At 38.7% G+C, this 25,023-nt stretch overlaps 2 non-coding genes across 2 annotated transcripts; both read left to right on the top strand.

The window, feature by feature from the left end:
- Positions 1-19,960: 19,960 nt before the first annotated feature.
- Positions 19,961-20,042, top strand: trnal-uag (transfer RNA leucine (anticodon UAG)). Its single transcript has one exon. It is a non-coding gene; the product is annotated as a tRNA-Leu (tRNA).
- Positions 20,043-23,222: 3,180 nt separating this feature from the next.
- trnak-uuu (transfer RNA lysine (anticodon UUU)) lies at positions 23,223-23,295 on the top strand. Its single transcript has one exon. It is a non-coding gene; the product is annotated as a tRNA-Lys (tRNA).
- The last annotated feature ends 1,728 nt before the right edge of the window (positions 23,296-25,023 follow it).

Below are 25,023 nucleotides of genomic sequence, written 5' to 3'. Positions count from 1 at the left end.
AATGACAAGCAATCTGGTATTTAGTGATGAAGAACAGTTCCACGTTCATCAGAACTCACGTGATTATTTTTGCCTGGGGCATCAACCATATGTGTTCATTTTTGCAACAACATCAACGGTAACGAGGTTCTGAATCTTTAAGAAATCATTGTAAAACCAACAGAAAGTACAAACTTCTATAACTACAGTCCTAGTTATATAACGATTGTAAGTATGAGGATAAACTACTGCAAGGCATTGGTCCACCTGAGAAAATAAGGTCATAATAATGTTGACACCCCAAAACATAGACACTATGTAACGTGCTGTTCCTGGACGGATAGCCCTCCTGCACATCAAACAGTCTGATGTAGTAACTGTGAATTCGGGGTTAGTGTAGTTATCTGACCATTGACAAAGTACAACTATTTTTTACGGCTCAAGTTAAGTAAGTGAAAGTGTTCAAAAGCTTTTTATCCAAACCTTTTATCCAAAACTGAGGGGGGTGGGACTGTTCAGTTGAGGGGGCGATTTTGGCATGCTAGTAACATTTTCACAAAACGTCCAAGAGTTACGAAAACACTTACTTTGTGTATAAAGTACATTGGTACACACTGTAAGTTCAGAACGCGAGAAATACTGCTCAATATGGGATCCTGTCCAGGAATATCAGGGCTGTAAGGGGGTCAGATCTGTAGATGTAGTAAACACATTAGTGGAGACAGTGTGTCTGCTCTCTGTGTGAGAGCCGGACAGGAAGAATAATCTGTGGTCTGGGAAGAAGTGACCCTCGTTGGAAGAGCGGCGCTTCTCACAGGAGAGAATGAAAAAAAATCTTTTTCAGGGACGCTGATTTTTCTCCTTGGGGGAATTAAAAGCACTTATAGGGAGTGATCTCGTGGTGCAACGGTAGTGCATCTGAAAACACATCACAAGGTTGTGTGTTCAAATCATGTTGAGATCGGCTGATGCATGTTCAGGTTCAGCTGGTGCCGAACCCAGAAATTAGACCATGCAGTTTGGTTTTATCTGTACACCACATAGATAATCTAAATGAAATAACAGAGCAGTACAAGACACGCATTCAGGAAATTACACAGCAAGTCATTTTGAACATGACAAGAGAAAAGGCACACTGCACATCCGTGAAACATCACGTCCGACTTTAGAGACAGTTACAGATGCAGCCATTCAAAGTGCGCGTTACAGGCAGGTGGCGTCGCGCATTGTGACGCAAGATGACGCGCGGTACCGCGGTATGTGATTGGTTGACCGACAGGGGCACTCGTGGTCCGTTGGTCTGTCGTAGAAAGACTTACAATAAACGTCTTTGCTGTGCCCGTTGTAGATATTGAATTTTACCACTGAAGGGAAATCTTAGTAGCTGAGCATAAAAAGAATAGGAGCATACTGTAACGCGTGTGAAGGCCATAAACGATATTAATTTTGGAACATAAACATACAGTATATGGCTGGTCTTGGTACTTTAAAGAAAAAATACACACCAGTATTCCATTTCTCCCTAAACATTTTAAGCATCATAGTCTTTAACTAAAGAGATACCGGAGTCAACAAGCATACTTTTAGAATTTGATTAAAAGGGAATATAATATGGAATCGCGTATCTAACGAAATTAATAACGATATAATTATATTCATGTACCGCAACACAAGAATAGTACACGCTGTACATTGTCTGTCGATAATGTTTCTGTAGTGCTTTTTCAGCACTGTGCATGTGACTGGGTTAGGTTCCTGACTCCCATGTCACACGGTCCGTGATCGAATCCCATGGAACTATGACTTTATTTTTTAACAAACATTTCTTTGAAAAAATGAAACGTTTCCCTTGGTCAGAGATTAAATAAAACCTCACTCGCACCAAACAAATTTATATTTCTACATATCACAACATGATCGGATTTAAGTCTTTTTAATAACAATGAATTGTCACCTATGCGTTACAAAATAAACATTTATATTGATTTGAATCGCGTTTTGATTTAAATCGTAAACGCGTGTTTAAATATATGTGTTTAAAGGCGATATATAAAAGCGCTGATTCTTATGGAATGTGTTCCGCTGGGGATTCAAAAAAATTTTTTTTTAATCGCGTATCTAAGGAAAATAGCAGTATAACTTTGTTCATGCACATCATTATACAGTATCTCATTTTGTATTTCTATAAAAAAAATCGTTTTCCCAAGCCAATATTGTTGTTATTGTTTTTATCCTGTAAAGCGCTTTGAGGAGCACAACTTTCTCACCACTTAGATTACTTTTTGAAACCATCCTTACACAAAGCAGAAACTGATTGTATTTTCCGATGACATACTGTACAAGTGCAAAGATTACAGATTTTAATCGTCTTTTTTCTGAACCAGGGAAAATCTGATCATGTTTCTCTATAACAATAATAAAAAACTTTATTTTACATATCACCTTTAAAAGTGGCATCTCAAAACAATACAGTAGATGTAAACCACAGATTACAAGGTAAATACCCTTAATCGTTTATTAAATTTAATCGTCTTTTTTCTGAACTGGTTTCACAGCGAAAGACACCTCCCCCCCCCCCCCCTCAAAAACCCAGTAAGTACAGTTCTAGTTAAGAAAGGCTAGGCTCCTCAATGAAATCGCTTTAAAATGCTAATACGTTGGTGTAACAGTCCGGGCGTGGCAAGCTTCTAATTTCAACCCGACCACGGCGAAAGGAACCCTTCTTTCATTTGAAGACAATGAACATATTTTAGCCCTGAATGAATTAATAGCAAACATGGTTTACATAAAAGACATTTTTCCAAGAAAGTTTAGCCTTTGTCACTAATGAAACCACTAAATAAAGACATAAATATAAAACTCTTAAGATTTTTAAAATACATGACTTTGCTAAAATTTATTGAAAATAAAAACTATTACAAACGCCAGGGAAGAGAGAGAACAGGGGAGGGATGTTGGTTTTGCATAAGGGGCGGGGCTATGGAAATGAGGTCTGTTTGGGAATGTGGAGTTACATGTTCTGGCTGTTTGTGAATTATCGTTGTTGAGTATGGAGTGTTGAGGTATTGATTTTGTGTAATGCTTTATGTTGAAAATTGAGGTGGATTTTGTTTATGATAAAGAGGATAAACTGGGATGGGAGGAGGGTTTGGTTTTGCATAAGGGGCGGGATTATGTTAATTGGAGGAATTTGCGAGAGTATAATGGTTTGATATATTTGATTTTGTATTGTGGTTGTTATCTATGTTTTTGGTTGGTATTATGTTTATATGGTTGTTTTTGTTGGTTGTTTGTTATTATGGCTATTAATAATACGATCTATAGTTGAAATCTGAGCCTAAATAAAAAGAAAAAGCAAGTGATTAGGTTTATGAGCAATCTAATTACTTATTCGTTTAAAACGCTATATAAAATAAAGTTTATTATTAATTTGCTGGACAGAGCGGTGAACATTATTATGCATAAGACAAAGATAACGATCCTGATCAGTTTAGAAATCTGTGTACGCTGTAAGGTTTTTACTTCTTAAACTTTTAAAATACACGTTTCGAATAGAAAGAAATCCTCTTCCTGGTACAGTCGCATGAAGAGAGAGGTGAAACAGCCCTACACAGCCCTGTCGCAGTACACGAATATAATCATATCGTTATTAAATTCTTTAGATACGCGATTCCATATTATATTAGCAGAAAAGCTTAAAACTACCACTTTTTCACACGCTATTTCACATGTTAGTTAAATACTTCGATGCTTAAAATGTTTAGGGAGAAATGGAATACCGGTGTGTATTTTTCCTTTAAAGTACCGATTCCTGGAATCTGACTGGCTGACACCCTTCTGAAGTGGTTCCATAAGATCTGGTATACGGAAAAGAAAGCGTTGATAAAAAAACCCTGGATTCCCATGTATCTCAGAGAGCGAGTGATCAGAAAAAGGAACAGCTTTTACACCCAGGTTTTACGCTCTCTCTCTGTTGAATGAATAAAAGCATTTTATTAAAAACGCGTTTGCGTTTGTCTGGGTATTTACCTTGTAATCTGTGGTTTACATCTAATGTATTGTTTTGAGATGCCACTTTTATAGGTGATATGTAAAATAAAGTTTTTTATTATTGTTATAGAGAAACATGATCAGATTTTCCCTGTTTCAGAAAAAAGACGATTAAAATCTGTAATCTTTCCACTTGTATGTCATCAGACATTAACAAGTACAACCCCCCCTCTCTGCAGGAGTGCTGGCTGTGACGAATTAAACCGGTTTCACAGGTATTTTCAAAGTAGGAAGTACAGTGTTAACTAGTAGCTAGGCTCCTCAATGAAATCGCTTTAACATGCGTTGGTGTAACAGTCCGGGCGTGGCAAGCTTCCAATGTCAACTCGACTCGATTGGAAGACAATGAACGTATTTTAGCCCTAAATGAATTAATAGCAAACATGGTTTACATAAAAGACATTTTTCCAAGAAAGTTTATAATAATACGATCTATAGTTGAAATCTGAGCCTAAATATAAAGGAAAAGCATTTTCAGAGAGCAATCACGCTGTGTTTATGTAGAAAAAGCGATTAGGTTTATGAGCAATCTAATTACCTATTCGCTTAAAACGCTATATAAAATAAAGTTTATTAAAGGTGAATGATAAGTGTCGCAGTTTAAATAATTTTCGTAGTAGGGCTTGGACAGATTCCAAGTGCATTTTTGCAATTTACGTTGCATTGTCCAATGTGCTGTTGTAATACAGTTTAGAATACAGTAAGTCTAAACTGTATCAGCTTTATTTATGGGTTGCAATTTAGAAAAAGTCAGAAACCGCACTCAAAATGCAATTTAGAGCTTTCTGGCAAGAGGAGACACCCAAATTATAATGTAACATGCCACTGTTTGTGCATGAACAAAGTTATACTGCAATTTTCCTTAGATACGCGATTAAAAAAAATACATTTTTTGAATCCCCGGCGGAACACATTCCATAAGAATCAGCGCTTTTATACAGTATATCGCCTTTAAACACATATATTTAAACACGCGTTTACGATTTAAATCAAAACGCGATTCAAATCAATATAAATGTTTATTTTGTAACGCATAGGTGACTATTCATTGTTATTAAAAAGACTTAAATTTGATCATGTTGTGATATTTAGAAATATAAATTTGTTTGGTGCGAGTGAGGTTTTATTTAATCTCTGACCAAGGGAAACGTTTCATTTTTTCAAAGAAATGTTTGTTAAAAAATAAAGTCATAGCTCCATGGGATTCAATCACAGACCATGTAACATGGGAGTCAGGAAACTAACCCACAGCGCCACCAGCACAGTCACATGCTGAAGGCTGAAAAAGCACTACAGAAACATTATCGACAGACAATGTACAGATTTGATAAAGCTATAAAATAATGTAATTAGGCACAGAACAAGTTTACAGCACAGTACAATAATCAATGCTGACCATGATTTTAGAAGCATAAATTACCTTACACTCAATTTAAACACAAGCTGTCTTTAGCCCTCTAAGCTGGTTCATACAGAAATGTAGAGAACCAGGCTCAGAACACACAGCTTCATTAGCGAATACATATGCAGGATAACTGGAGAAGTTTTACAGTGGATGGATTTTTAGAAACATCCCATCAGTGACATCACTGAAGTCAACTCCTAGGTAACTGTCGTGTGGATAGTTTCACAAGAATCAGACAAAGGTTTAAGCATTGCTTGTTCTAGATAAAACTGCAAAAAAAAACAACAACCCATAATGTACTTCTTTGCGGCTCTGTTTGCCCAAATCATATATTCACAACGTGAAATCAGAAAATAATATTACGTAACCAAAATCCGCAATATGGAAACAGAACCTGTGTAATTGTTGACAGATGATGTACTCATAACATTTTTACAAGACGAACTACAACATTTAAAAAATGACTTGTATGTACTTGATATCTCTAATCAATCCACGGCGATATAGTTAAAGCAGTCCCCGCACAAAACGAAACTAAAACGCCCTGGGCCTACCGTTTCACGCTTCTTATCAGTTGCTCAAAAGTAATTTGACCGTATGAAATGCATAATATAAACCTAGAAACATATACGTGAGCAGTATTTACGTAGTATCGGTGTCAAGACATACCTCTCAAATACTGTAAATCAAGTTAAAAATATCTCAAGACCGATTCTGGTCATTATGAAACCATGTTTCGTGCATGTTTTCTTTAAAGTACCGAGACCAGCCATATACTGTATGTTTATGTTCCAAAATTAATATCGTTTATGGCCTTCACATGCATTGCAGTATGCTCCTATTCTTTTTATGCTCAGCTACTAAGATTTCCCTTCAGTGGTAAAATTCCATATAAATATTCAATACTTAAACGGGCACAGTTAAGACATTAAATATACATATACATACTGTATACAGTACAGTTTGCATACGGTAATATGTTTATGTTCTTAAATCAATCTCTTTTATGAGCATGTGAAAGGCATGGTGAATCGATTCTCAAAAATTACTGTACTTTGCATGATTGGAAAAAAATGCGTGATTGCGAAATGCTGTGGTGTTACTTTTACAAAGACGGTCAATGAAAAAAATAATGTGGACCAGGGCAATACTTTGAGTTTACAGCTTGTTCAAGGTCATTTATTATTAATACTATTAGTAATATCTTCGTTAAAGACTTTGATAGCTACAGCTCAAACATGAGAGGTTGAGCTTTATTAGCTCCACCTTGCGGAAATTCCGGATACTATTATTTTGCTAGCGGTATTTACCGGTAACTCGCGGTAGACTGCGTACAGTGTACTGGAAAATAATGCGGTATCGCCCGCGCATTTTGAATGGCTGCATCTGTACATCACAGAATGGAAGTTTCAGGCCCCTTTTTCATTACAGGTTCAAACTAACCTGAAAGTTACAGAGTTTTAGGTCACTTTTGTATTAAAAAGTGTCTGAAGCCTGTAAATATAATTTGCCCTTTTAAATTGTGGATGAAATCCAATCCCATGTACCAAGACCTTACAGTATATTCATGTTAATTAAAACGACTAACGCTATTGGACATTAGCTGGTGCTTTTTGTAACGATTTGCTATTTCATGCTGGAAAGAAGGAAACCCGACCAACGTTTGCTTTCAGGTGTGGTTCATTCACATAATGGACATCTATTTCTGAGTAGCCTGATTTAAAAACACACGAACCTGGTAGAAGTCGAACCTACAATCTCATGATGCAAAATCAGACGCGTTATTCATTAAACCACTGGCCAATCATGTAACTGAATTGCACCATGGTGAGTTCAGCGCTGCAACTAGTAATACACCATCCCATCTAAAATTTCTAAGTGAGAAACGTGTTTTCTACATTTTTATCAGTTTTAAAATATCATCTCTTTCATACAGACAAAGGGTTTGTGTGTCACTTTGAAATTCTGATTGATTTAGAATTCAAAGAAAAAGGTTTTCTTCAACAACGCAGTGAAATTATGACATCTTTCACTCTACTTCTCTCTTGTAGTAAAGCAGACCTTGCAGTGTGAGCATTTACTCCAGTAAATTAGGTCATGTATCATGTTAAATCACTTCTTCAAAACAAAACATTTCCTGGTGCACGTTTTCTCCACGAAAAAAAATACATTTTTCCCTAACATGATTTCTAGTTTTTTTTTTCCATCAGAGTACAGAAAGAAGAAAAAAGGGAAAAGCAGTGTCGCAAAAAAACTCCATCGCCCTTGGGAGATGTCAAGCTCATCGGATATGAAAAGTGCCCAATAAAAGCAATAAAAGCTTCATTTATCTTAGCGTCGGGGCTGCTATTGTGTGTAGAGGAGGCAACTTGCTCAGCCAGCAGACTCAGCGCTTACTGAATACAAGTATGTTTTGAGTGTCATGCTGATCGTCTTATAAATGCAAAAGAAACTTTTAAAGCTGATAAAAGTTTTCCATTGTAATTTGCATGTAGCTACAACGTCCCTGGAAGAGAGATTTTATCAGTTGCACGTAATCGGTATTTTTTACTTTTTGTTTAGTACTGGAAATATATTTTTTTAAGTTTTCTAAAGAAGATCTCAAGAAGTATTGCCAGGACCTACCTTTAGCACTCAATAGCGATATTAATGGAGTAGAAACGTAAGATAAATTGATGATCTGAGCTAAAATAGTCCTTACACGCCTCCTGTAACAGTGTTCGTATTCATAGCAAGTTATATTCTTTTTCAACCCCAAACGTTGCTATTGCATTAAGCTTTGTGCGACCATTACAGGTTTCGGTAGCTTCTGAAGAGCGCACTTTTCCAAACTGAAACCTATAAGAACATTATTCAAGACGCACCATGTCCCAGATTCATTCATCAGGACTAGGATTAATATCAATGGAAAGTACTTCAAAATAAAAGATTTAACTGAAATATTAAAAGAGTAGGAAAGCATTTAAAGTAGAAAAAAATCAGTTCAGATGATATTTAATTTTTTGAGAAATGGGCACATACATCAGCTCAGTGAGCAGTGCGAGGTGCTCTCCTGGAGATTATGTTAAATTAGTTAAAATCATGTGATAGTTAAAAAAGCTTAATACTTAGTGAAACAGCCAGCACAAGTGATTGCGTTTGTGGTTATGTCACTTCTCTACTACAGCAGCGGCGATAAAAGACCCTCTGAAAGCAGTAAAGCACTGCACAACTGAATTCATTGCTATTTGGAGAAATCCACAAACTCGTGATTTTCATGTGCTTTAAAAGACAGCCATACTCACCGACAAAATAAAGACTGATTGCTGATTTTTTCCGAAGCACAGTTGACCTTTCTGAGCCAAATGATGAAGCTCAACCAGTGAATACTATAGCAGAACGTGGAGGAAAGTGCAACTTTGTAACTATCACAACCACAGGAACAACTGCAAGAAGCAGAATCAATTTCTCATCGAATGGTGGTGTTGTCTGAGGTACGCGATGTGAACGCGTGCAGAGAATCCCACAATCTCTTCAAAACTTGGACAAAGTATTTCTGATGGAGCGCTGTGCGCAAAGATTGAATGAGCTTTGCTCCTGCCGATGATTAGGCGTGAAAAAGCACAGCATTCAAGTTTCACAGACAAATGTACCATGCCTACAAAACCAATTTTAAAAACAACTGCGGCACACTACGATTCACACTGACTCAAAAGTGATCACGGCAGATGTTGCTCCCTGCATAATGCTGAAGGGACCAAAGAGCTTTGCTGTTGGGAAGACAAAATTAGGCTTTTTTATGCCTTGATGTTAAGCTGACAAAGACTATCTTGAAACACCTAGTTCAGTCTCTCGACAGACTGTCAAGCAAAGCTTTTACCCATTGAACTCGCAATAGAAGGAAGGTCTTAACCCACAAATACTTAGCACAGGCGAGATTCAAACCTAACCCAGCAAAGAAATTGGAGCACAAAACTAGCACCTTAGACCACCCAGCCACACTCCCAACACCTTACTTTTTCAGAGAACGCCGGGTGGGTTCAGCTCTTGTGAGACGAGTGGAAATGACTGCACCTTCATTTTCCGAGATGTTTCCTATCACTTCTTTGTCAGCTCTGAATATAGTTCTTTTTTGGAGCAGGCTTCAGACCTTTTATTTGATTTATAAAGGAGGGCGCATTCAGAAACGTGTAACTCCTGTTTTAGAAATGCTTTGGGCGGTGTGTTTTATATAACGCACAAACAGTATTCTGATTGTATACTGTAGACCTGTGTAGAAATCATACTGGATGTGACTGGGATTCTGAAATGTTTCTTGAAAAGGTATTCAGGGCTGCTTGAATCTATAATAAAAAAAGTGACCCGAAACTTCCAACCTTCCAATCACTGATGTCGCTCTCCCTAAACCCGTACGTGATGTTTTGCTGATGTGCAATGTGCCTTTACTCCTGTATTAAAAACGACCTCTGTTGTTGGGCGGAGTTGAAGGAGAACTAACTGCACAGAAAAAGTACGTAACGATAAAATGTTTCTACACTTCAGAATGTCCTTTTAAATTCCTGCTCACACACATCGGTGTGGGGAGCGGGCAGGTAGAGAGCTTTTAAAGATGCTCATGATGTTTCTCATGGGGTGTTGCCTGCAGTAGCATCTCTCTCCACGGCTTTGGAAAGAAAAGAGTGGCTCCAGTGCAAGGTAAGGTCAGAACAGCTGGTCTGATTGTCTTAGAAAACAAGAAATTAAAATCAACAGGGAAATTGAACAATACAGAAATCAGTGCAGTATACAATAGGAAGCAATCAAACAAAATGTTCAGCAAAAATCGTAGTTGAGTAAATTGGTGTAAAAAAAAATATTTGTAAGCAAAGGAGAGCCAGTGCTGCGCGCGAAACACATCAATCGTTCAGCATTTCTGAAACGTTTAATTGAATTAACAAAGAAATCCTCTCCTTAAACTTCGAAAAGGATTATCTGTTGAGCCAGCAGGCGTAACAGTGCAGTTGCCCGTTTCTAACAGGTGTTTGAAGTTGTGGATAACATTTAGCAGGTTTGGCGCTGAGAGTGCAGTGGACTTCTAGGGCTTGATAGAATGAAGTCATTAAAAGGTTGTGGGTTTGAGTCCCACCAGAGTCATGTATCATTTTGATTCAACCTTTCGAAATCCTCTAGGGATTGGTGTTGATCAAGTCAAATAAAGGACTTCTTAAGAGTCCACAGTTGAAAATGAACCAGCAGCCACAAGAAAGAAATTAGCACTGGACTGTGATCACATTACTCCTGTCCTGGACTCCTTGCACTGGCTTCCTGTCAACTTCAAAATCCTCATGCTCACCTATAAGGCTCTCCATGGGTTGGCACCTCAGTACCTGTCTGGGTTATCGCCCTACTCCCCACCTCACAACCTTCGCTCTTCTAATTCTGGTCTCCTATCTGTCCCCCAGTCCATCTACACTCTATGGGTGACAGGGCCTTCTCCTGTTTTGCCCCAAAGCTCTGGATCTTTATCCCCAAGGATATCAGAGAGTCACCTTCTCTAAACTCCTTCAAATCCAGACTCAAAACCCTCTTCTTTAGAAGAGCCTTTAATGAACTAAATTTTACCCCTCTGTTCCTACTGTATTTAATACCACCATCTATTGTCTCCTCTAACTGTGTATTCTCATCCTGCTTATCTTGTGTATTTTTTTTAACTTTATTGGTTTCATTCTGTAAAGCAATTTGAAATGCCACCTTTAAAGGCACTATATAATGTAAAGATTATTATTATTATTATTAATAATAATGAACAGTGCATTTAACACTGAGCACATGCGGTCCTTCTTTGCAAAGGATTGCAAAGGTTGGGAATTAGCCTTTCACTCGTGTTGTTGAAGACTGTATGCTGGCTTTGTTGCAGGAAATGTCTGGATGCCATTACCGGATCAAGGAGAGGATCAGGGTTTTGGGAAGTCTTTTTGATGCCTGACACTGTGTGTTTCCTGGTTGTAACGGGTGTCATTCTGGACCTAAACAACAGAGAACACCGTTGAAATCGCTGAACTGCCTAGCAGACACTTTGTCGCCTTCTTCTGACCTGTATTTAATATGATTCTCTGAAAACTTGGCACGTTATATCTGTGCTACCTTTATGGAGGGCACACTCATAATAATCATAGATTCGATCACAAGCATCTAAAAATGAGCATGAGAAAATGACATCACGCTATAAGGCTGAATGGCACAAATTATCCTGTTACTTCTGCAGCAAATGTGTGTTTTTTGCTTCTTAACACTGAGATAGTTGGAGATATTTGGCAGCAGTGGGATTCCAACTCACACCCCCAAAGAGACTAGAGCTTTAATCCAGCTCTAAATTAAAAACTGGGTGACTTGTAAGGGCTGGTAGGAGAGTAAAGGTATAAATGCTTCTTTTTTGGACAAAGTCTTTATCTACTAAAAGAAGGAAAGAAATATTTGATTATTTTTTTTCACCAGTTGTTTTGATCAAATTATTGTAACGCAGTGCCATATTAAGGTATGATATGTACATGAACGTCGATGATGGCAGCTGAGTATCGCTGGAGGACAGTTCATCATGAGTGGGTAAGCCTGCATAATGAGGGAGAAGAGATCGGCCTCTCTGACGCAGTGTCCAGTGACACTAACCTTCTGTCCTACTGTTTTCTGCTAATGTAGAGGGTGAATGTTTATTTAGGTGAATGTAAGGTTTCATTCTTGTAAAATATTTCCAAGCACTTTTTTTGTTGCTGAAAATTAATCTTGTGCATTTGAATGAATTCCGATATTGTCACCTAATTCTATACATTGTTTCATCAGACTAGAACATTTAGAGGAGCTCAATTGCATTTATGAATTGCATAGTGATAGTATTTCTTTCCGTTTAAATACTTCAGTCAAAAATGTAGAGAAGGTGCTCCTGTTTTCACCATTATAAGAACTGTGATGCACCAGTAATATTTACTCTCATAAAAGTATTGTAATTGTATTGTTCTGTAACAATCTTGAGTGACACAAACCTTCTGTTTTACTGCACTACACTTTCTTCAGAGGCCAGTTCAGCACACAAGGATCCTCAGTCAACCAAACACTGCAATCGCTTGATAAATGCCATTTCTCATCCTTTCTCTTAGTGTCGGAGCTACTATTGTATGCAACGGAGGCGACGTGACAATGAAATCTTAAAGAGAGTCTTCATGAAGGTGTGCGTCGGCAAGCTCTCCACTGGCAATTGACTGGGCTTGTGAAGAAATCAATCTCATTCAACAACCATACAAATTGCACAGCTTAAGGCACATGAAGTGAAATCTGTGAGCTGATTGACACAAAACAATGTCACTTCACATTATCTGCAAAGTTGTTTTGCTTGTCTGACCACCTCTTCCTACTTTACAGTGAGCACATATATTTCAGTTTCTTTCCCCCATGTGGAGATGTATCCACTGCCAAAACTGCTGTCTGATTATTTAAATTATCTGTAAAACTGTTACATGACTTCATCTAATTGTAAATTAATAAGACGGTCTATGAGACATTTGTGAGAGTAGCTGAATCCCAGGGCTGGTATGGAATCACACACAGACAGGTCTTCTGTGTGATCTGAGTCCCACTGCTCAGAGCTACAGACTGGTCAAATGGTCACTATTGTAGACACGACCATCGGGCCATCGGCTACAAATAATCAATATACTGATCATAGTGTCACTATTGGTGTTTATTACATAAATACTATATATAAATAATAAGATAATTCCACACTCATATGTATTATAAAACATTTATAAACATTTTGGGAGGCTGACATACAGTAAAGAAAGTAATACTGAAGGGCTGGAAGTCCTGGAAAGCATTAATAAAACCTTCTTGCTTTTGACCTGGATCAGAGCCCACAACTGCCAGATCAGTGACCCCTGAGCCCAGTTCACAGAGAGGAGAACCAGGAGCTCTTTTATGTCTCTTAGAGGGCTGGGAGGAAGGATAAAAGGGGGAAATGTGACATGAGTCCAGGCTGTTCTGTCTGATATTGTTCATGTAGCAGCACTGATTGTCTGAATATCTTCTGGTTCTGGATTGTGAGGATAGAGAGCAGTACGGAGTTGAGATCCTGTCTGAGTGTGAGTCTGAGCTGTGAATCTGACTGAGAAGAGAATAATGATTTTTTATTCTGCCTGAGAATTTTCCTGAGAATTTTTCCTGAGAATTTTTCTTCTTTTCCAAGTGGTGTTACATCTCCTTCAGATACTCTGCACAGACTGCCAGAGTGAGAGAAGAGGAGAGAGAGATGGACAGATAAGAGCACATACAGCAAGAGACACATACGTCTTGATTTACTTTGAAGCAAGTGTTCATTTCTTTTCTGGAACAAGTTGTTTCTGAACTTCAAGAAATTCATACAACTTCTGAAAGATAAAATACAAATCTTGCTTCTCAGGACAGAAGAAATGCTGCAAAAAAATGCCAGTGATTTGTGAAAAGCAACGGGAATGTGTCCTTGTGCAGCTGTTAAACAAAGGGCTGGTGGGTCAAACGCACTCAGGGATGCGCTTCAGATTGTGATGATGTAAACATAATCTCCGCTTAAAATTGAAGGGATTTCTTCGCAAACCCTCTTGAATGTTGCAGGAAATCTTCGTGTTTTACTCGTGTGCAACTACAACAAGTAAACAATTAAGTACCTAAGTCAATGTCCAAGAAAACCATCTTCACGTGTGGAATTTTTCTTTAACTGGCTGTTGGGAGAATTCATTTATACACCCGTTGTATCCTTAACAAAAATATTTTAAAATTAGAACACAGATTTGTTGGAGAACTTGACAATCCTTGACAATCATTATTAAATGAGCATTATACAAATGTGCGTTGATATTTTTAATATGTACCTTAATTGTAATATATATATACATAATTGCTTTGATATGGATGTTCATTTGAAGGAATTGGGGAAACTATGAAGGATCGCAGAACAACCAAAGATACACTTGGGCATCTGCTTTTGGTAAAGATGAAAGAGTACCTTAAGTGTAAAGCTTGCATACACACGAGAGAAAAAAACAGTTTTAATGCACTTCATTAAACTGATGGTGTGCTTATCAATTGTGCATAAAGTGCACATAGCAGAGGATGGTTTCGATCCATCGACCTCTAGGTTATGGGCCCAGCACGCTTCCGCTGCGTCACTCTGCTGACAGCTGTCATGGGGCGATTCAACACAACTGCTCTATCTTTGCTTTCTAAAAGTGCGCCCGAGATGAAAAGTCTAAATGGTAAACGCAGACGTCACTTTGAGCACTTGGTCTTTTATAGTACAAAACATCACCCGCTGCTCTACATGGGCGTGTCTTCAATATCGTTGAGAACCAAACCTTCTGCTTTCCGAGGCAACTGATTCTTTCGTCGTTAATTCCCAAATCTTCAATGAGAATCAGTGAAACGAAAATCAAACACATGTACACACTCGCGTCCTAACCTGAAAGAAAAATCTACACCCACTTTATAATACTGAAAATGATTCAGGAAGTACAGCAAAGTACTAAAACCAGCGAATGCATCTGCATACATAAAATGTCAATTTTTCAAAAGTAAAATCTTCAGCTTTGAAAGATTGTCATCCATATATTTTCGTTTTTCTCTTTTTTTACATAACACGCTTTCGAGAAACAAACTGTCTTTTAATTAAGGCTTCATTAGAAAATGTGTATCTTGGTTTGCTAAGTTAAAATCGGCACATCCCGGTGGGCAAAAGATGTAGAATATACGACTATTAAACGCATACCTTAGACGTGTAAATGTGCTCCGTAACTGGTCTAGAATGAAATTCTAATATACGTATATCGTTATACGTCAATTAGACATCTATGATTATATGTTTATTATACATAAATGGTTGGAGTTCTATTATACGGATAAATTTAGAAGACTACAGTATAATACATATATAGTTAAAGGTCTATTATACATCAAAGAAAGATTTTTATAGGTGTAGAAACTAGTAAATAAAGCCAATGATTTATTTTAGAAATGTATTCTTAAAATATACAATTATTCACACCTGAAAAATATGTAGTTCAAATTGTAGATTATATACAATATTGTAATCAACAAATGTCTAATCATCATAAAAAACACAACTAGTAAACTTCAGTTACAAATTCTAGTAACATGGCAATATATATATTGTAACGCTTACGGCCGTCAGGTACTGTGTAAGAGCCGGCGTACCAGAGCAGGTGACGTCACCGCCCTTCCCTATGATAGCAGGACTACAGCTACTGGGCTGGAAAGAGATCTCTCTCTAGCTCACGGGGCTAGGTCGCTGCAGAGAGACGCGGAAGTCCCGGGTTCGAGCCTCAGTCGGGATGGGGCCGACCAGATGCGGCAAGGGCGCCCGCCTGAGCCCCCGTTGCGTTACATTGGTGTCAGAAGCGGGGTGGGATAGCCCTTCGCCGGGGACGGCGATTTAAGCGGGGGAGAGTGTAACGCTTACGGCCGTCAGGTACTGTGTAAGAGCCAGCGTACCAGAGCAGGTGACGTCACCGCCCTTCCCTATGATAGCAGGACTACAGCTACTGGGCTGGAAAGAGATCTCTCTCTAGCTCACGGGGCTAGGTCGCTGCAGAGAGACGCGGAAGTCCCGGGTTCGAGCCTCAGTCGGGATGGGGCCGACCAGATGCGGCAAGGGCGCCCGCCTGAGCCCCCGTTGCGTTACAATATATAGTAATGACAAACACAAACTAATTACATGAACACGCTAATATTTAACTCAAAACCACATTTCGATTCAAATATAAATTTTACAGTAATTTACAACTTCTTTATTTCCACGAAAATATTATTAATGTAGCACAAACGCTACTTTATAATAAAGACAGAAAGAAACTGTTTGTTTTGTGTCTCATGGTGATCCTCCTCTCGATACTAATGAAATGTTTAATATGATCCCTCGAGAAAAAAAAGGAGTCAATTTCCGCCTGGAATGATTGATGCCCCATCAAACATTTTATAATATCCCTGGAAGATTATACAGTAGAATCCTGGTTCGTGGCTTAAATTCAAGGTAAACAAGACTAAGGAAACGAGTTGGAAACATTTCACTACATTGGGCAGTATGTGCCAAAGAGCATACTGACATCCCTTTTATAGCTCAGTTGGTAGAGCGTAGGAGTGTAGTGGAATCAGCAGGGAATCCTTAGGTCGCTGGCTCGAAGGAAGGTGCTTTTTGTGTACTTTAATCAAAGAGTTAAAAAAGCGAATCTGTTTCATTCAGACATTGATCAAAAGCTCAATAAACGACGAAGCAGAGGCTCCTGTTCCGAATTCAGCCCACGTCTGATTGTCTTGTTTTGGCCAAGATCTGATCTTTGAATTAAGGGACTACACTGTCTGCTTTGTAATTCAAAAATACATACAAATGTCAAGTTTTTTGTAGATATAATGGTGTTCTCTGTTTTCAAAGGATAGGTACTTAATTGGCATAATGATTTGGTATTGATTTTGTATCGTTGTATTATAAAGTTTATGCTTTCTGTGTTTTTATCGTATTGTGAACTTATTTTTTAAACAAATGCTTACAAAGGCAAACACGGCACACATCTCTTTATACCAGTGGTGAATTGTACATTTTTATTAAGTACAAGCTACTGTGCACTTCTGGGAGTATAACAGGTTCGATATAAAGTGGCAAAAATATAAAAGGGGAAAATACCCCAGACTGCGTGTAAAGCCCTCGTTGTGACTGTTTTAGATAAAAATGGCGTACTGTGCACGAAATGTTGCAGAAACACAATCTGATATTTTGATAATTATTATTTTAATAATTTTATAAGTATGAGACCCCGGATCCAAATCTTCAGTTCTGATTTTTTTTAAGTGATATCTTCTCTTCCTGTCGTGGAAGTCACACGATGTGAGCAATTGTTTTTTTTTACGTTACGATCCAAAGAGCCTCAGACGCACTGTAACCAAACCAGGATGGATTCTGCTGGGAGCCGGACTGAGCTCATTCTCACTCCCTGTGCTGAAAACAGAATTAGCACTTCCCCGAACATCGTCTACAGCTGCTGGATGGTGCTCTGCGTCTTACTGCTCCGGCAATTACTCTGACGAAAGACAGATCACTTGGGCGCTTTTAACCTTATCGCAGCTACGGGCGAGACTGACGCTCGCGATATGAAGGCACCCGCTGGTACACATTCTCTAACTTTCACAATCGCGACAGACTTCGCTTTTTAAAACAAAAGTGGATATAGCCCTGAAAAAAGCATTAGCTTTATCAGTTTTTACATTAATCTATTTTGAATCAAAGTTTGATATTTTTTTTTATTTTTTATTGCATTTTACATTATAATAATAATAATCAGCGACAAAAACCAGACGTGTGTCGGGCTCGGCTGCGAGCAGAACAATGACGCCACGGGGACAAAGGAGAGAAAATCAAAACGGTTCTATAAAAGACTTGTGTCAGCTGTCTTTTTGCAGTCTGGACTCTAAATCCTCCGATCCGATTTAAATCTCTCTAATACCTGAGCTGCGGCTTCTTCCGAGTATTTATTCGTATACTTATTATGTGTAAGTGTATAGATGAAACCTTTCATATATTGTTCAGTTTAAATCAAAATGCTTTACTAATACAAGAGAGAAGTATAGTATGAAGGATGTGACAAATGTATGATTTCTTGGAACAAAACGGTTTTTATTTGCATTCGAAATGAAGCGGAATTTTAGCGCGACACACAAACCCTTTGTCTTTTTTAGAGAGTGATTTTAAATAGACATAAATGTAGAAAACGTGTTTTTTTAGCACTGCAGGGTCAGTGGCGTAATGACTAGCGCGTCAGGCCTCGCGTCAGAAAATTATAGGTTCCACTGCCGTCTGGCTTGTTGCGTTTATACCACTTACATTCTTTTATATAAATGAACTGCACCTGAAAGCTATAGAAAACACTTTGGGTAAGTTGTCTGCAGCCTCATGCGAATTTCGACAACTTACCCAAAACACTGTACTGTCTGGAGATCAGCTCCAGCTCTGAACTGCAATGAAAAACCATGCCTAACAAAACTGGAGAACAGCTGAACTTGTGCTCAGTTCGGTGATGAGGGTTCAGAACTGTCGTTGTTGTAATTAGCACGAACTGCACAGGCTCTGAATCAGACCATGTCAATTAGTCTGATCAGTGTAGGACACGTTAATGTAGAATTATTAATAGGTTTGTTAGTTAGTTCAGGTTTACCCACCTGAACTAATGTAGAATTATTACTTGGTCTGTCTCTTGTTTGTATATAAATGAATGTCTCTGACAACTTAATGTTAGTTTTACGATGTCGGTCAGGCGTTGACATATGCACGAGTATACGAAATGTCTCACTCCTGATTCAACTCATGTTCTATAGGAGATTGGCGATTCCTCCTGTTTCTCGTACAACCATATCAGAACAGAAGCCCGTCACCCAGCAGTGATTCAAGATCGACTGGCATCTTTATCCCTTTTTTGTTCGTGATCATTATTTTCTTTAGTTATGATCAATATTGAACTTTTTCGAAATGAAGTGACAATAATCAAACATGCAGGCAGATTTTTGAAAAGTATTCAGAATTGACAGGGTGCCCCTTTGGAACAGTCGTCAGAAAATGTGAGAAAATGAAAGTTATGTAAGCTCTCACACAAAGCATTGAAGATTGGAATCTGAGTGTAAAAAAGCTACCCGTCTCCCAATGATAGACAGAGATACACACCACGACTCGAATAGACTCAGCGAACTTTAACACCTATGATATTACGAGTGCTTTGCACGTGTCGAACTTCAAGAAGGAACTACTACAATAGTTGTGGACATAATTCAATACCACCGGCAAAGTCCAATGCCGGCAACGTCTGAGAAAATAATGTTCACTCATGGAATTTGGTCTTTGAATGGCTGGCGGGAAAATTCATTTATACTCCTGTTGCACCCTCAGCTGAAACATGTTAAAATAACAACGCAGATTTGTTGGAGAACCTGACAATAATTATTGGGTTAGCACTGTATGTGTTCTGGTATATTTACTTTAATTTTAATATAAATGTAAACATGCATGCTGTATAATCTATTGTAATTTTAAAATATGTTAGCTGAGGATGCGAGGGGGATATTATACCTTGTGAAACACGCAAGGAACTGTAAAAAAGGCTGGTATTTGAATAAAATTGGCGAGCACAAGAAAACCACAATTTATGTGGAATTATCATCAATATCCTTCAAAATCGACGTTCAAATGAAGGATCTGAAGAAACTATGAAAAAAGCAACAGTAGTAGCAGAGGATTTTGAATTTTGCTTTTTAAGTCAGTAGATCACCGTAGAGTTGCGCCCCTACAAACAGCACAAAGGATGAATCCCACCTCCTTCATTATTGCTGTTTGTGCCGGTGAAAGTAGTGTTTGTGGTATTGAAAGCATCTCGGAAGATAAAGGTGCAGTCACTTCCACATGTCATGATATCATTAGATCCGACGACAAGAGCTGAAGCCCCCGGCATTTACCAAGCCAGCAATGTGAGGAAGAGGAGCATGGAGGGAGGTAGCGTGGCCGAGCGGTCTAAGGCGCTGGATTTAGGCTCCAGTCTCTCTGGGGGCGTGGGTTCGAATCCCACCGCTGCCAAATGTTAGTGTTTTCAGACCTGCAATACGATCAGTAAAAGCGCTTTTTGATAGGCTGCGGGAGGTGTTTAGAGATAGACTTTCTAAAATATAGGCTTAACATCAAGGCAGAAAAAATATTTTGTTTTCTCAACATAAATTCTCTTTGGCATGTTCAGCTTTATGTAGGAAACAACATCTGCCGAGATCACTTTTGAGGCAGTGCACATGATAGTATACCGGCAAGTACATTTAATATTGGCTTTGGTGGTGAGCTGCTTTTGTCTGTGAAACTTTTAATTCTTCACGCCGAATCATTGGCAGGGGTAAAGCTTATTAAATCTTCGAACATAGCGCTCCATCAGAAATACTTTGTTCGTGGTCAAAAGAGATCAGAGGATTAACTTCATGAATTCACATAGCATACCTTACAGGAAAGATTTAAAAGGGGAATTGATTGTGCTTCCTGATGTTGCTCCTGTGGTTTCTTTGGATACAATGGTGAATGTTCTTTGACGTTCTACTAGAGTATCCACTGGGTGGGCTTTATCAATCAGCTCGGATAGGTCATCAGTGCTCCGTCTCCGGAAAATAATCAGCACTGTCGTTTTTTCCTGTGCTGTCTTTTAAAACATATAAGATCACGAGTTTACAGATTTCTCCAAATAACAACTATACATTTTAACCCAGCGGTTAGCATTCCTTCAATCCAATAGTTGTACTCCGGGTAAAAAGCAGCGAAATATATAGAGAGATGATATTCAAATATTTCAACATTCTTATTGGATTACCTGTATGGATATATCGCTCAGAATTCCTAATATGATTTTGAGTTCAGTTTTGCTTTACTACTTTCAGAGTCTTTTATTGACCTCCTGAAGCACAGAAGTGACATAATCACAAATGCGACCTACCTGTGCTGCTGTTTTTGGTTAATAATGATTATTGCGAGAAAAAAAAAGCAGCTCCTTGCATTAAGAGCACGCTCGCTGGTTGTGTTTGGTATTTTCCGTGGTGCTCTTCCTCAGCTGCAAAGTTATTTGGCTAGCAAAGACCTCTGAGAAGGAGTCTGAATCCGTCAACAACACAGGAATTCTAAGATCGCACTGCCGTCTTGTGTACAGAGATCTGCTTTTTCCTTATTGAGTGTTTTGGTGTTTAAGAACACGTATCCTACCTTGAATGCTAGTTTCAAAAGATATGTTACCGGATCACAGATTTTCTTGAAAAGATTTGGGGATGCACTTACCTGGATTCAAACCCGGCTCAATTATTTAGAAGGCACCTATAGTACCAACGCACTTCTGAGAAACACCGGCACATTTCCGCAATCCTCCCTCTCACCTACAAAGTTATGAAGAGACAGACGTCCAATGAAAACTAATTTGATTCACTCAAGGCTCCGCTCTTTTATTGTGATGTCATTTTAATTAATGTTAGCTGTGATAAGGTGTCGTTTCTGTCTCTTAAAGTTTAAGTCTGCTCCTTTCTTCCTGGTTTGGAAATAATGTTCCATGATTGTTTACAAACACCACTATCAATTATTTGTCCAGCTCTAACGCCTGTGTGCGTTGACAAGGCATCTCCAAAGGACATATTAAATAACATGATCCTTCCTGTTACCATTCCTGTGGTTGGAGCGTTGTTTCGCCGTAGTTTAATCAAGGTAGTCGAGTGAGGAGGTAAAAAAGCACTCCCCCGTCGATAAATCAATCATCGTCGCCCGTGTGACTGGATATAAAAATAACTGATTCATTTTTACCCAGTCTCTGGAAGTTTCGATGCGATTATTTTTCCTTCCTTATTTCTTCATTCCTATGAATTTACTCTGTAGTAAAGGAAACGCGAAAGCGGGAAACTGTAGGCATTCTTCGTGAGTGGTGGATTGTGTTCAGAGAGCATCAGCACATCTCTAAATCAGTTCCATTGATAGGTCTGTTGGGGATTTAGCTCAGTGATAGAAGGCATGCTTTGTATGTATGAGATCCCGGTATCTTTAAGTGCTTAATATTACTGTGCTCACATCGCAATCTTCTGTTGAATGTGAACTCTTTGCTCGTGTTCATAGAGAGCCAGATTTACACAATTAAATTCAGGCACACTCGAAGTGCTATGGTGTTGCTCTGCTGTTTTAAATGTACCTCTAAAGCATTTAGCTCTGTTAACTACCAAATGATTTGAACTAATTTTATGTTATATTCAGGAAATCCAGAGGTCTTCAGACGTGTCGTGGCTGTTGAAGAAGACACCTTTTAAATCTCACCCAGGATTTCTTGAGAGATCATTCAGCGAGCGAGTCCTCCCTCTGGACTCCGCACTGAGCTGAAAGCTGCGCGAATTCCATTGTACAACTGAGAAAAAAACTGATGGACTAAACAATGACATTTGATGATTATAAGAAATTCAAGAAACACAACAGTCCGAACACAGGTTTGAATCCTGAACGCTTAATTTAAGAGACAAAGCGAAGGATACGACCTGTAAACTCTCTTCATGTCTTACAGTTTATGATATAAAAAAAATCTTACTTTCATAGTAATTTCTTGCTGCTGATAGACGATTTATTGAATTTTAACAAAATCACAATTACAAACATCTTGGGTTAAACAGTTATTCACATACTCTAACGAAGAGAAACGTTAGTGCCTTCCGGTGTGTGAGCCAATTTCTCAAAACAATATTTGTTAGTCTCTCGAGAGGCTGCGCAAGGTGTTTAGAGATAGAATTTCTAAAAGGCAGGCTCCCTGAGCTTAACATCAAGGCAGAGAAAATGTTTTGTTTTCTCTACAGAAATGCTCTTTAAATTTCAACATAGTTACAACTCCCTTTATAAAGGGTGTGCACACTTATAGAACCAAGGCATTGAAAGTTTTTTTTAATTGTTGTTCCAAAAAAATTTCCATTTGTTTTCGTTCTTAATGTTGTTGATTAAAAGATCTTATTAAATGCGAAAAAATCTGAATGTGAAAAAAGGTCAAAATGCTATTGAAAAAATCAGTAATGTGAGGAAAGATTAATTGTGGGAGCCCCTTACCTCCCCATGTCATGCTGTATTTCTCACTCATTCTACTGGGTGAGGTGCCGTCGCTTCTGGATAAAGTCTGTCAGTGGTCATTCCAGACGGGTCAGGTATGACTGCGCTTCGGCACAAGAAGAGACATGTGACTTACGAGGATCCCGACAGTGTCGTTCGTTTTCCAGGGCCCGGATAGCTCAGTCGGTAGAGCATCAGACTTTTAATCTGAGGGTCCAGGGTTCAAGTCCCTGTTCGGGCGTTTGTGTTTTCCTTAAGTGTACTGTGAATTTCATTATAAATCGTATTTTATCTTCCACTCTTCTAGCTGTACTGTTGATATTTTAAAAGTTCATCACTTGTATTTTCTTTAGTGTTTCCTTTCACAAACCGAAAATGTTCAAGACTATTTTGTCACCGCACTCCACGTAGATAATCACAGGAAAAGTAAAGGAAACGCAGTGAGGAGCTCACACAGCGAGTACTCTTGAATACAACAAGAGGAAAAGCACACTCTGCACATCTGCGGAACATCACGTCCGAGTTTACAGTGACAGCAGAGACTGAGCGAAGTAGTTTTTTATTACTGGCTCGCTGAACGATCTCTCAAGAAACCCCGGTGGAGATTCAACAGGTCTCTAATAATCACATTCAAAAAGGTGACGATACATTTTTATTTTAACTAAGTAGCCTTAATGGCAACACAGTGTTAGGAGTCCGGCTTTTCTTATTTCTTCTGCAGAACCAGCGGTATCGGAATATACTGATCCGCAAAATAAGCGCTTTCGTTTCTGATCGTTTTTATTGAGCGCTGCTCTAAACTTTACATTTGCTTGTGCTGGTTTTCCTCATGAAAAAAGAAATTTCTCTAATTACATGATTCCATGATCAACGAGGAGAAAGAAATAAAATACATAATTCATTATAAGAACTAAAGGCAAGATGGCTGGTGGTCTAAGGCGTTCAGGTCGCAGTTTCCTCTGGAGACGTTTGTTCAAATCGTACTTCTAATAAGTACTCTTTTTCTCGTTAGAGTAGAAACGATAGAAGCCTTAAGTGGGAAAAAATCACAACATCTCGCATTTCACGTGTTTAATGTTAATTGTCTCAGTGGTTGCCTCGGTGATTGATGGCTCTTCTCTCTTGCAGGGTGACGGCAAACTTCTTTAGAGAGGGAGTCTCCCACGCACGGCTTTTCTTCATCAAGAGCCGAGGCAACAGAGACAGACTTCAAACTGACATTAATTACTTCATGAGCGTTTATGACCGTCTTTAAAAAGCTGAGAGAAGTCGAAAACGTCTTTGGAAAAGAGGAAATGTCTGCTGACAGTAAACTGAGCTCACCCTCAGCTGCGGACAAGCGCTCCTCGTTAGTACAGTGCTGAGTAACCTCGCTTGTCGCGCGAGAGACCGGGTTACGTTTCTGTGACAGGGCGCTGGTTAAATTTTTTAACAGCCTGACTTCATTTAGAAAGTGTGTACTGTGTACTAAGTTTCGGACTAGTTAGTGCAGTAGAATATGGAGATCATCTCCAGCTCTGAGCTCAACTGCAACAAGCAGTCGTGCTGAGCAAAGTCAGAGCCCAGCTTAACGTGTGCTCAGTGTGGTGCTCAGGACACAGGGGTATTGTTGTGGTTATAATTAGCACAAACTGCACGGGCTCTGAATCAGAACATTTCAATTTATCTGATCAGTAAATTAAAATGCAGGACACATTAATATAGGATTATTACTGTGTCTCTGTCCTGTTCGTATATAACCCAATGTCCCTCACAGTTTAGAAGATACCAGTATGGACACCTAACTCGTAATTCAGTACTCATTGCAAATAGTCCCAAAACAAGCACGTCCAACAGCTGCGGGGTTGAAGGTGAACATGTATCGTATTGTAATGGCTTCTATTTCCACTGATGAATGAGACAGTTTCATGAGGAGATCCTACGCACAATTAAGCAAACACATCGCTATTTCGGTCTGATGTAGAGGCTC

The sequence above is a fragment of the Atractosteus spatula genome (assembly GCF_055471065.1).
Source record: "Atractosteus spatula isolate fAtrSpa1 chromosome 10 unlocalized genomic scaffold, fAtrSpa1.hap1 SUPER_10_unloc_16, whole genome shotgun sequence".
In the NCBI taxonomy this organism is placed as follows: Eukaryota; Metazoa; Chordata; class Actinopteri; order Semionotiformes; family Lepisosteidae; genus Atractosteus; species Atractosteus spatula.
Note: the sequence above shows the minus strand (reverse complement) of the source record. Positions and strands in the feature narration are given on the sequence as shown.